The 12743-nt window shown below is 49.7% G+C and overlaps 1 long non-coding RNA gene across 2 annotated transcripts; it reads left to right on the forward strand.

Annotated features, from left to right (window-relative positions):
- Positions 1–10244: 10244 nt before the first annotated feature.
- Positions 10245–12350, forward strand: LOC147350592 (uncharacterized). Of its 2 annotated transcripts, none has more exons than XR_015149000.1 (2): positions 10245–10567; positions 12164–12350. It is a non-coding gene; the product is annotated as an uncharacterized LOC147350592 (long non-coding RNA). The 2 variants fall into 2 exon arrangements; XR_015148999.1 differs by lacking the exon at positions 10245–10567 and adding an exon at positions 11413–11634.
- Positions 12351–12743: the final 393 nt, after the last annotated feature.

The raw sequence follows: 12743 nt of genomic DNA on the forward strand, positions 1-12743 counted from the left end.
AGGATGGGCTGGTTGGATCTCCTTGCAGTCCAAGGGACTCTCAAGAGTCTTCTCCAGCACCACAGTTCAAAAGCATCAATTCTTCGGTGCTCAGCTTTCTTTATAGTTCAACTCTCACATCCACACATGACTAATGGAAAAACCATAGCCTTGACTAGACAGACATTTGTTGCAAAGTGAGCTCATACAGGGAAAGTGAGCTCTTATAGGCAGCAACGTAATCATTTGTTTAGTGCCGCATCCCTGACTCAGCACAGGGCCAGCATGTAGTAGGTATTCAATGAATGCTGGCTGGATGAATGAAGGAAAGGACGAACAGAGCACAGAAATCATTAGACAGGAAGGACCTACTATGTGCACAGAGCTGAGTTGTGCAGAGGGATTCAGATGGATTAAAGGAGGCTGGGAAGAGGCCAGACTTGGCTACTGGAGCAGCAGTTTCCACAGAGGACCCACTCCACCTACTGAACCCCAAGAGAAGGGGACTTGGGGTCCCTCATATCTGAGTCAGGCGGCCTGAGCCCACCTTCGTGGCCCACCCACAGCTTGCCGTGTGGCCTGGGGAGTCCTGTGGCCTCTGGGGGCCTCAGAGGGCTCACCTGGGAGATCACCACAGCTGCCCTCTGCCTTGGAGGTGAGCGGTTGGCAGCAGATGCTGACCCCGTGCCCGACACACAGTATGCGCTCAGTAAACACTTGTCCCCTCCTCACTGCAAGTGTTTGTAATTTAATCCATCAGGAGAATATGTTTCTCCCAGGACCTTTCTCTCTTCACGTTAGCTGCTGCTGCTGCTGCTGCTGCTAAGTCGCTTCAGTCGTGTCTGACTCCGTGCGACCCCATAGACGGCAGCCCACCAGCGTCCCCTGTCCCTGGGATTCTCCAGGCAAGAACACTGGAGTGGGTTGTATTTCCTTCTCCAATGCATGAAAGTGAAAAGGGAAAGTGAAAAGGTAAAGTGAAGTCGCTCAGTTGTGTCCGACTCTTCGAGACCCCATGGACTGCAGCCTACCAGGCTCCTCCACCCGTGGGATTTTCCAGGCAAGAGTACTGGAGTGGATTGCCATTGCTTTCTCTGTCACATTAGCTCGTAGGCTTTTAAAATCCCATTAACACCATATTTTTAAAAGCTGTGTTCTTGGGAGGAGGACGAAAAGGGAAGGCATTCCCTTGTGAATTTGATTTAGTGGGAAATGATGTTTGAGTCAGGAAATTCTTGTTTGGGGCCCAGTCCCATTACCAGTGAAGAAGCCATGATGGGATTGGCCAGTGGAGCGGGACCAGCTCGGGGTACGGGTGTGCAAGTACGCACAGCACCTGCGGTTGCGCTGTTAGCATCACCCTTTGCATTATCTGTGCTCTTTAGGAGTCTCTGTGCAAAAATAGCTCTGAGGGCATCATAGGTCCCTGGGGGGATGCTTCGGGGGTGGGGAGACACAGTGCGCGTGTGCATGTGTCCCTGTGGGGAGGGCTGGGGGATTTTGTGTTTTACCTATGAAGTGAAACCTCTTCTACCTGAAAGAAGCTGATAGAAAAGCAGGGAGGGACCCACATGGAAAGAAAAGAAGTGAAGATTTGTTTTTCCACAGCTCGGGCGAGACCATGAGTCAGCAGGCGGATCAGGAGGGGAAGGTTCCAGCTGGAGATGCTCAAAGCAGCCCTGGGTTCTCTGAGGGAGACTCATGGGGGCTGGCCTCAGAGCCGGACGGCACCTCTGGGCTCCTCCCATGCCCCCCAGGACAAGTCAGTTCTAAGGAGGCACCAAGGAGGCACCATTCATGTCGTAGAAAAGGAGCACCTTCTACATACCACGCGGTGTGACGTGACGGCCGCTTGGCATCTGCTGTCTGATTTAATCCTCACAACAGCCCTGAGAGGCAGGGGATGCTATGCTCTTTTTTTTTAAATAGATGAGGACACTGAGGCTCAGACAGGTTAGCTCATTTACCCAAGGCAGAACAGGGAGCCCGTGGTGGGGTTTGGGGGGTTGTACAGACTATCTGTGGACAAGCTGACAATATGCAGCAAAGCCCTCAAAATGTGCCTGCTTCTGCCCCTGTTGCCCCACTTTGAGAAACTGAGGAACATAATCAGGCAAGGGCCACCACCTTCAGCTCTGTACACATCCTGGGAGGCATTCTTCATCATGGTGAAAAATTAGAGGTGACATTTCAGCCATGAGGAATTTGTGAAATAAATGCTAGCAATGGAATATTATGCAGCCACTAAAAAAAAAAATAGATGCATGCTGTTTACTGATGTGGAAAACATTCAGAAATGGCAGGGCTGAGATTTGAATAGTATGTGAAATTCCTGGATTCCGGGATGGGCTCAGCCACTCATCAGCTGTGTGACATTGGGCCATTGGTTAACCCTCTGGACCTCTGTGTCTTGATTTCAAAGTGGGGATAAATCAAGAATTACATGGCTTTTATAGGACCATAAGAAGTAGGTGAGTTCAATCTGTGTAAGTACTTAGAATGATACTTGGCACAAGAAAACCACCTGGAAAGCATTAGCTATTAGATCCTTGATTGGGAAATCTGGGGCCATTATTTTTTAAAATATTTTTTGTCCCTTACTCCCATAATTACATGTGTATCAAGCAGCTTGAAGTTGTCCCACAACTATCTTTTAAGAATTTTTTATCCTTTAAAAAAATTCTCTTTTCTCTTTGTGTTTCATTTTTGGTAGTCTCTACTGATGTCTCCGTGTTCACGAATCTTTTGCCATGGAGCCCATCCAGTGTAACGTCTCAGACATGGTAGTTTTCATCTCTAGAAGTCTGTTTTATATCTTCCAAGTCTCTGTTTAACTTTTTCAACATATGGAATTCAGTTATAATAACTGTTTCAATGTCCTTGTCTGCTCATTCTTACATTCATGTCAGTTCTGGGTCAGCTTTCGTTGACTGACGCTTCTTACTATGGATCATATTCTCCTGCCTCTTTGCTTGCCTGGACATTTGTGATTAGATGGCAGACATCGTGAATTTTACCTTGCTGGTAATAGATTATTTTTATGTTCCTATGTTCTGGGGTGAAATTATTTAGAAGCCATTTCATCCTTTCAGGGCTTGCTTTTAAGATTTGTCTGTCAGGCCGGGCTAGAGCAGTGCTCAGGAATTAGGACTGGCTGTTCTGCTAGTAAGGTAAGGTCCTTCTACGTATCATGCAGGCGCGATGCTCTGTGCACCGTCGTCTGCCAGTCTGGGTGCTGAGAACAGGCACTCTTCCTGCCCCAGTATAAATACCCACTGCTCCATCTAATCCTTTTGGATGGTTCTTTCCCCAGCTCAGAGATTAAAAGTTTACCACTTGTGTGTACTGGTCAACTCAGCTGAGTATGCAAGCGAGGACTTCTGAGTTTCTCTGGATCTCTCTCTTTCTCTGGAGTACCCTCCCATCCAATGCCCTCTGCTGGAAACTCTAGCCACTTGGGACTGCCAGGGCTCTCAATTTGATCTCTTCAGCTCAGCGAGGCCATCAGGATCTGTGGGGCTCCCTCCCCTCCCTCTACCCCAGGCTGTGATCTGGGAACTCTCAAAGCAGTGGGCTTGTCCTTGTGTTTCCTGACACTCCAGGCTCACTGTTGCCTCGTGCCCAGCCTGGAGAACTGTTATTTTGTGTGTTGTGTCCTGTTTTGTTTGTTTCGGGTGGGAGGGTCAATCCAGATTCTGTTCCTCTATTGTGGGCAGAAGTCCCTGCACTGGCTGGCTGTGATCAACGACCATCAATAACCCCATGCTCTAATGCCTTTTTCGGGCCCAGGATCTTGGGCAGAACGAGATTCAGAGAGGTTAACTGACTTGCCCAGATTGCACAGCTAGTAAGTGGTAGAGCCGGGATTGGCACAGGCTTGGCTGATCCAAAGCCCCTTCTCTCTTCTACAACTATTGCCTCTGGACAGACAGCTGGGCTGAACCGGGGTGGCTGAGTAGCAGGAGGGTGGGAGGCCAGGTTTATGCTTCAAGCTTTGGGATTCACGATCACCAGCTGCTGTTGGGCTGGGACTGAAGGCCAAGCTGAGACAGCACGAGGCCTTTGCAGGTTCTGGAGCCCAGGCTCACCGTCCCACCTGCAGGCTCCGTCCCCGGGACCTTGGTGGTGTGGGTGCTGGGGTGGGGCTGCCTAGTGTAGGTCACAGGCAGGGCCGAGGGCAGCAGGAGGGGCCATGTGACAGCTGCCCTCTCCCTCCCCTGTGGGACAGGACCCCTCTGGGCCCTGCCTGGCTTCAGGGTGTGCTGAGGGGCAGCACCTCCTCATTCATCTGTGTATAGCAGAGTCAGCGGGTTTGCTGCCAAAGAGAGAGTGGAGAAGGGAAGATAAAGTGAGTTTCCAAAGACCGATTTTATCTCTAAGCCATGGCCGTCCTGCAAGAGTCCCTCAAGTCTAGAAGGCAGGCATGCCCTCTAGCATCAGAGAATCTGCATCTAAAGAAACCCCTGGGCAAGGGACCTTACTTCCCTGGCATCAGTTTCCTCCACTGCTAAATGGGAAATGTTTTCATTGTGATTCAAGAGTTAGACACAACCGCTTGTCAGGTATTTGACCTGGGTCTGCCTCAGAGAAATTGCCTAGGAACTAGGAATGAAGAATTCACTGAATGAATGAATGAACACATGCATGCGTATTTGATCACAAAGCCATCCTGCCTATTCACCGCCCCAGGCTTGAAAATCTCAATTCCTCCCCAAGAGAGGCCTAGGCTTTCCTAAGCCTGACCCTCCCTCCTGTAAATACCCTCCCATCCTCGCTTCTCAAAACCCATGCGAAAGAGACTGGTCACTAAATTCCCTGACCTCAGATCTGCCCCGGACACCCCACAGCGGGAGTCCAGCGGCGCCAGTCTTTACTTGGACTCAGGGGTTTTGCCAGCTTCCCCGCAGGGCCCTGGAGCTGGGGCGCCATTTTCCCTGTCATCACCACAAAATCTTGTTTTGTTCCATTAGAACTGTGATCCTCATTCTTGCATCTCCCTCTTGTTCCTCTTGGAACAGGTGAATTGGGGTGCCGTTTCTCTGACTGAAATACAATGTTGTGCCCATATGCAGAAAAGAGGAGAAAAGGAAACACAAAAAATAAATAAAACTTTAAAAAGTCCTCCACAGTCTCAGAGAGAGTCCTGCTAACATTTTAGCATATATGTCCAGTCTTGTTTCTGTATTGGAGTTAGAAATGTACAGAATTACAATTTTGATGAACGTGTTTTTAAAAAGGTTTAAGGAAACCATTGTGTTCGTTGGGTTCTTAAAACAAGGATACTGAAGCGATTTGCCATCCCCTTCTCCAGTGGCCCACGTTTTGTCAGGCCCTGACTGGCAGGGAAATGCCCTTTAGTTGCTCCACGTAGCCAGATGCCCTGGCTTGTTGGATGCCAGGGAAGCCTAGTGCCCTGGTTGCCCCACTGCTGGTCCTCATTTAGAATGTAAACCGTCACCGTTTTTTTCCAGCAATCATGTGTGGATGTGAGAGCTGGGCCGTAAAGAAAGCTGAGCGCCGAAGAATTGATGCTTTCAAACTGTGGTGCTGGAGAAGACTCTTGAGAGTTCCTTGGACTGCAAGGAGATCAAACCAGTCCATCCTAAAGGAAATCAACCCTGAATAGTCATTGGAAGAACTATGCTGAAGCGCCAATACTTTGGTCATCTGATGTAAAGAATCAACTCACTAGAAAAGACCCTGATGCTGGGAAAGATTGAGGGCAGGAAGAGAAGGGGGTGATAGAGGATGAGATGGTTGGATGGCTTCACGGACTCAATGGACGTGAGTCTGAGCAAAGGGAAACCTGGCGTGCTGCAGCTCAGGGGTTGCAAAGAGCTGGACACTTAGTGACTGAAAAACAATAGGGAAAGCATGCTCCTAATAAAGTCTCTACAGCGGAAGAAGTTCACAGTGAAGAGTGAACTTCCATCCCTGCCCAGGGCCCCTCTTTACTCTCCTTAGAGATAACATGCTACGTTTTCTTGGAGAGACTTCCAGACAAACTGTGGTGATAGAAAGGTGTGTGTGTGTGTGTGTGCGTGTGCGTGTGTGAGCACACATGTGTGTGTTTGGTATCAGAATGCACCTAGTGTTCTGTAAATGCTTCTTTACTCAGCCTCCCTCTGGCGTGTGTTCCCATGTCAATCAGTCAATACTTCTCACACACTATTCTATCTGATGGCTGCACTTATATAGGAACCGATTTCCAATTGTTGGGCGTATCAGTTGTTACCAATTGTAAACCATCTTGACCACCCTGTGTGTCAAACTGGTAAGTGTTAGACTGTCTAGGGGAGAGAAAGACCCTGATTTGCAGTGCTTGTCCATTTCTGTAGTGTAAATCTTCCCATTCCTCTGTGGCTGATTTCAAGCAATTGAAGACCTCAAGTCGGTATGGTCCTCAGAATCTAGTGCTGGCAGCTTCCAGCATGCCAGAGCCCCACTGCTCCCTTTGGGGACCACTTTGGTGCATATTCTGAATTCTTTCCTATGAATAAATTCCCCAGAGTGAAATGGCTGTCAAAGCATATGCTCAGTCCCAAAGCTGTGAGTGAGCAATACTGAATTGCCCTCCAGAAAGATGTTATCGATGCGTGCTCCCTCAGCCTAGTGTGAGAGATCCCTGCTCATCTCACCCCGCCCCTCCAACCATGACTGTTATCATGCCTTTTCATCTTGCCCATCTGATAGAATAATCATAGCTCATTGCTATTTTCATTTGCGTTGTTTTGGGTGAATAATTTTTTTAAACTTATAGTTAAGTGAAATTTTATTGGGGCAACTTTCAAAACATTTCACAAAGCCTCTGGGGATTATCAGTGTCTGGTAAGCAATTTGGGGACATGGCTTTTGTGCGTGGCTTTGTTTATGGATGAGACTAAATAGGAGAGCCAGTCACTCACCAAACAGCATCAAAGCCTTGCCCAGAAGGTTCCTTGCTTGCTGTGTTACTCAACCTCATCCTGTCCCAGTCACTCCTCACCCTCATCCCTCCCCACTCCTACCTTTGTCTCAGGCAAATATGCCTGGAAATACCACAGCATCCACTCAGCATGCCATGGGCATGGGTGCCAACTAAGAACTGTGCTCTGGGAAGGTGGATGTGGGCAGTACGAAGTATCTGAGGTGCTTTGCAAATAACAGAGGTGCTTTTATTGGAGAGGTGGAGAGGGAGCTGTGTGGCCTTAGACAAGTTATGGTACCTCTCTGAACCTCAGCACCCTCATCTGCAAAATGGGGATGGGGGACGAAGTGGGTGTAGCACAGCCTATGCAAAACCATGGTGGGAGTTGCATGAGCAAATGCGTCTGAAGTGCTTAGCACAGGGTCTGGCACCTAGTCGGTATGCAACAAACCACGGTCATGGTCGTCGTCATCATCTGATCACACTGTCAGTGCTTTGTAAACCACAAAGTAACGTACTGCCCTTATGACCCTCCGTGTTTCTTCTAGCTCCTCTGCTCTGATCAGGAAGGTCACCATAGACCTCACATGTCCTGCTCCAAAGCCGACGTTCTCTGGAACAGATGGGACCCCTTTGGATTCTTTGAACCTAGTGCCTTCATTTGACCAAACACGACTTTTCTTAGAGCAGAGCTAACGTCTTCTTCAAGGACCTTCCTCCAAAACGTCCTTTCTGCCTTTGCTTGGGTGGGGACAAAAGTGTCTTAATGGAGCTCTTACCTCCTGTCCCCCAGCCGATTCGTCCTGCCCAAGATGAGTTCATGAGGCTTTCAGGACACAGCCTTTAACCCATCCATTCATCCATATATCCATCCCTCCATCCATCCAGCCAACAAATTGCTTGTGCATGCCTATTTTCAGCTACAACACAGAATCACAGAAATCCAGTCAGTTGCCAGGGGTCTAATTTCAAGCAAATTTAAACGACAAAAACGAGTTTTACCCTACTCACCTCGCCAGTTTCATCTGCTACCATTCTCCTCTCTCATCTACCATGTTCCAGCAACACACTCAAGCCACAGCCCCTGGGACACTCTCAGCCATGTCCCTGCTCAGGGCCTTGGCCCATGCTGTTCCCTCGACCTGGAGGGCTTTCGTCTCTCGCCTTTGCCTGGCCAGTTTCTTCTCATCATTTAGTTTCCAGATTAAATGGTATTTCCTCCAAGGGCACTTGCATTGCCCTGCCTCAGTGGAAATCATGTCCCCTTCATTAAGCTTCATTCACAGGCTTATCCTAATATGTGAAAATGTGTTTTATCTGTGTTTTTACTTGTTTGATGTTTGTCTCTACTGGAGGATTGTAGGTTTATGAGGGTGGGGATCCTGCCTGCTGTGCTTATAGTGGTGGGACTGGAGCTTAGGACTGTGCCTGGCAGCGTACATCCTCAGGATAAATGTGTTGAATGAGTGAGGCAATATTTAGCCAAAGCTCAGTGAGAGAAACAGTGTTGAGCAAGAACTGCTTTAAAGACAGATTGTCCACCTTCCTTTCCAAATATTCTCCAATCTTTCCTGGAGGCAGCCAGATGGCAGCCGGTTGGGAACAGAGACTCTCCATGGGAACCATGCGGACCTGAAATGTGTGTTGCAGGAAAGTGTAAATGTGTGGAGGGGTGGGATAAAACATGACATTCCTTCTGTGCTCACTGCAAGAATGTTGGTTATTACGCACTGTCCACATGTATGAGAATCCTTGGAAGAGATCCTTCTCTTAAAACCACAAGATGGATGAAAGCCGAGGCTCTGAATTTACACAGTCTGTATTCCAACCCTTGTTCCACCAAGTGTATGACCGTGGGCAAGCTATGGACTCTTCTTTCCTGTTAGTGAGGATAATAATAGTGCCTCCCTTGTGAGAGGTAGTAAACACCTAATAGATTCTAGCTATTACTATAATTCTCCTGGGTAATTGGTTTGTTCACATGGCATGATCATTGTGATTTATGTCACTGACCAAAATTCCCTTTTCACACTGGCTGCTAGGAAGCTCACCATCAATCTTGTGCCCAATCATAGCAAATTTCTAGAACCTCACGTGTGCTTTCTGTAAATAAGCTTTAGTTGTGCTTCTGTTTGTGTCCCAATACTGTCATTTGTTCCTTCACTCGCTCTGCTATTTATGGGTGAAGATTGCTCTAACTTACCTGTCCTTGGAAGCTGCCTTTAATCCCTCCAGTAAGAGCTCTGTTATCCTGTATGAGAAGTTTCTGCTTGCAAAAGTTGCCACAGGCCACTTTTGTCTCCTTGATGAGATGACTACATTCTAAGCTGAGTGGGTGAGCTGATGAAATGTTAGAAAGGTGAGGAACTCAAAGAAGCCCTCGTCTTAGCCATAAGAGAGGAAATAACTGACCCAGGAGATCTCCAACCTCTCAATGTCCATAAAACTAAAAACAACTCCATGTGGGAAAGGTCAGTCATCAGTGGGCATGTTTCCTGTGCTTCAAGACTGCAGAGAGCCATGAGGATGTCTGGGAACAGGAGAGGGCAACCAGGGAAGTCTGGCAATCCCAGAACTGCCTCGTTGCTTGGCCAACATGAGGAGCCAAGCGCCGTATTGATTCCTGGGAATGGTAAAGAGTGCTACAGACTTCTGCGTCACCCTCTTCTTTCTGGATACAGTGGACTCAGATCACGTATTTCACATCTCGTGAAAACGTGGATAGTCTGGCAGCTCTGGGCTGAGTCCGACGTGGCCTCCACTGGTGTCCTCTTCTGATGAGCACAGATCTCTGAGTGCTGTGCTGGTCTCTGCTGCCCGGCCTGCCTCACCTACACATGACCTCGGCCTGCCCCCATTGGCATCTGAAGGCGAGCCCTGGCTGATGGTGACGGTGTCGATGCTGGGACGCAGGCAGCCTTCTTGTCTCCTTGGAGACCCTCTGCCACTGTGCCGACCTTGGCAGGCCCTTGTCCTTAGACCCCATCCTCTTTCCTGTAAGCTGTAGGGCCCTCCATGGCACCTCCAGCCCCCTCAGACAGCCATCCCCACCCCACTCCATTCGGCCAAATCCTTCCCATCCTTCAGTCTTGAGATGTCTCATCTCCTCTGGGAGAGCTGCCAGGATCCCCAGGCAACCCTGTTCACACGCCCCCGTGTTGTTCTGATAATTATTAACCCCTAGTTTAGCCACATACCCAGAGACGTCACACCTGCTCAGGGCTCAAAATATGCTTGTTGAATGAATGAATGAGTTAGGGAATAAACCACAGCACGAGTGAGTATTTGAAAGCCGCCTGCGTTCACGTGGGCCCGCGGAGCAGAGCCCGGATTAGAATGCAGGATGCAGAGCCCTGTGCTCGCCTACAGCACCCCTCTGGCTGGGACCCTGGACCCCCTGCTGTCCCCTGCCTGTCTCCCAATGCCAGGCCTTTCCCGCTGAGCCGCCGCACAGCCCTCCCCAGGCCGGAGCGCAGGGCAGACAGAAAGATGTCACAGCACCACACAGGAAGAGCAGCCCCTCCCCCAGCAAGGAGCCTTTCTTCTCCGCTCTCCTTCCCCTCGCCCAGCCCTCTCTGTTTCATCGCTGTTCTAAGGAGCGGGAGGAATGTCATACATGGTGCATCCGCTTCTCTGGAATATGGTGAAGCTGCATTAAAATATGTGCTCTGTGGGCGTCTGGTAGGCTGGGGCCTCTCTCGTTGCTTAATGGGGTGGGGAGAGCTGAGCAGGGAGGAAATGGGAGAGACAGACAGATCGAGAGGGAACCCTCAGAGACAGAGACAGAATACAGAGGGTGAGAGAGTCAAGGAGATAAAGAGGGAAACAGAGGCAGAACAAGAAGCAGATGAGAGAGAAGAGACCGGAGGAAGACTGTGGGTCTGTGGCCATTGCCACGCTCTTCTGATTTTCAGCATTTTTCTAACAGGCCCCGGACAGAGATTTACGAGGGTTTATCTTACACATCTGCAGCACGAGGCTGACAAGATACACATTGCGTTTGTTTTCGGGAGCAGCCCTGAACTGCTCATGGAAACCCAGACGGGCCAGGGCCCCGCGGCTGCTGCCCGCCCACCCTGGTCCCCTCTGAGATGCTGGCAGCCGGCAGCACTGAGTTCCCTTCAAAGTTCATGGGTTCGAGTCACAGAGTCTGGGAAAGGGCCCTCTGGGTCAGCTGTTTGCAGCGGGTGGGGTGCAGCCTGACCTGCAGAGAAGGGGGGCGCCAGAACGAAGGATGCCTGGAGAGACGGGAAGGCGGGGGAGACAGTGGGGGAGCAGCCAGCGGCTCTGGGAGGGAGTGTTCTGTGAGTACAGACTGTACGTTCAGCCATCATCTCCACCCACGAGGTGAGAGTTGTCAGTCCCCCATTTCACAGGCAGAGGAATGGAAGCTCAGAGAGGGAAGGGGCCTGTCTCAGGGCCCACAGCTGGGGGCCCCGTGAGACTGCGGATGGGTGCTTGACAACTGGCCCTTCCCCGGGTCCCTCCCTCAGCAACTCCCGTTTCCATTTAGGGATCTGAGTGTTGGAGAATGCTGACTCCCCTCTGCGTCTGGGAAGAGCCTGTGATCCAGGCTAGGCAGGGGAAGCCATGCTTCCTGCTGGCCTCAGTGGCTGTGGCAGCGGGCAGGAGGCAGGGCTGCAAGGATCCCAGTGCCTGGCCAAGGGGCTTGGGCCAGGTCCTAAGGGGGGCAAAGACATCTCTCAGGAGGATCCAGAGCAGAGCTTGGAGAGGATCCGGGGGAGGAGGTAGGGGAGGGGTCAGACCTGGGCATGTGTGACAAAGGCAGACATTCAAATATCAATAAATCCAGCTACTCACATGGCATCACAAACCATGGTGTGACTGATTAAAAATAAATAACAACCCTGCATATAAAGGCCTTAGAGAACACATAGTCTAGATGCTCACCCATTTTACAGTTGGAGAAACTGAGAGACTATTTTATTCAGTACTCTGTGTTCAGATTGTCTTAGAGTAAGTAGTTCAAGAATAGTGGGGCGGTGGGTAGGTCTTAACAATTACCTACACACCACCCTGTACCCTCTCTCCATCCTGTTTTACTCAACAATCCCCTCAGCTTCCCACCTCCTCCACCCTCTGTGGAGGGCTGACACTCATCCCAGTCCCTGGCCATAGTAATTGATTTGGAGAAAGAGTGACCCAAACACATAATCACAGTCAATCTCCAGAGTCTTGTTTAGAATGCTGGGACAGAATGCTCTTGCTGACTTTCTAGATTTGTGGGAGGATGCATGAAGAGTTCTCTTTTGACAGATGTTAGAAATTATCCGGCCACCAGGAGAGAAATCAGCCTAAGAATGAAGCTCATAGAGACACAAAGGAAGGTGGAGCTGAGAGAACAGCTGGGAAGTGGAGCTCGAGCCCTGATCAAGCCTCACCTGAAGCTCATATACCCCATTTCCCAGTGATATGAGTCAATAAATCTCTTCTCTTATCTGCATTAGCTTGAGTTGAGGTTTTTCACTTGTATACTATCTTGAATGATGCATGTAGTACAGGAAGGTCAGGCCACAGACCACAGATTTAAGTTTGAGACCTAGCTCCAGGTGTGGGATCTTGAATGGGTCACTTCCCTCTCTGAGCTTCACCTGTTTCCTCACTTGTAAGATGATGATGGCAAACCCTGATGGACTGGGCTGTTGATGGAGACTAGCTTGTTGGGCTCTTCTAATACAGATGACACCAAATAAGTCTCCAGAATTGCACGCTCTGAGACCTTGCCCTTGGCTTGCTCCTGGGCTTATAAGAGGAGCCTCCTGAAATCCCTTCCCATCATCCATGGTGCAGCAGCTTCTTGGAGCTGGGGAGGGGAGGCACTCTGATTTTGGCCCCA

Source organism: Bos grunniens, chromosome 20 (assembly GCF_055505025.1).
Source record: "Bos grunniens cultivar Pamir isolate PY7600 chromosome 20, Bosgru_T2T1.0, whole genome shotgun sequence".
NCBI classification, from domain to species: domain Eukaryota; kingdom Metazoa; phylum Chordata; class Mammalia; order Artiodactyla; family Bovidae; genus Bos; species Bos grunniens.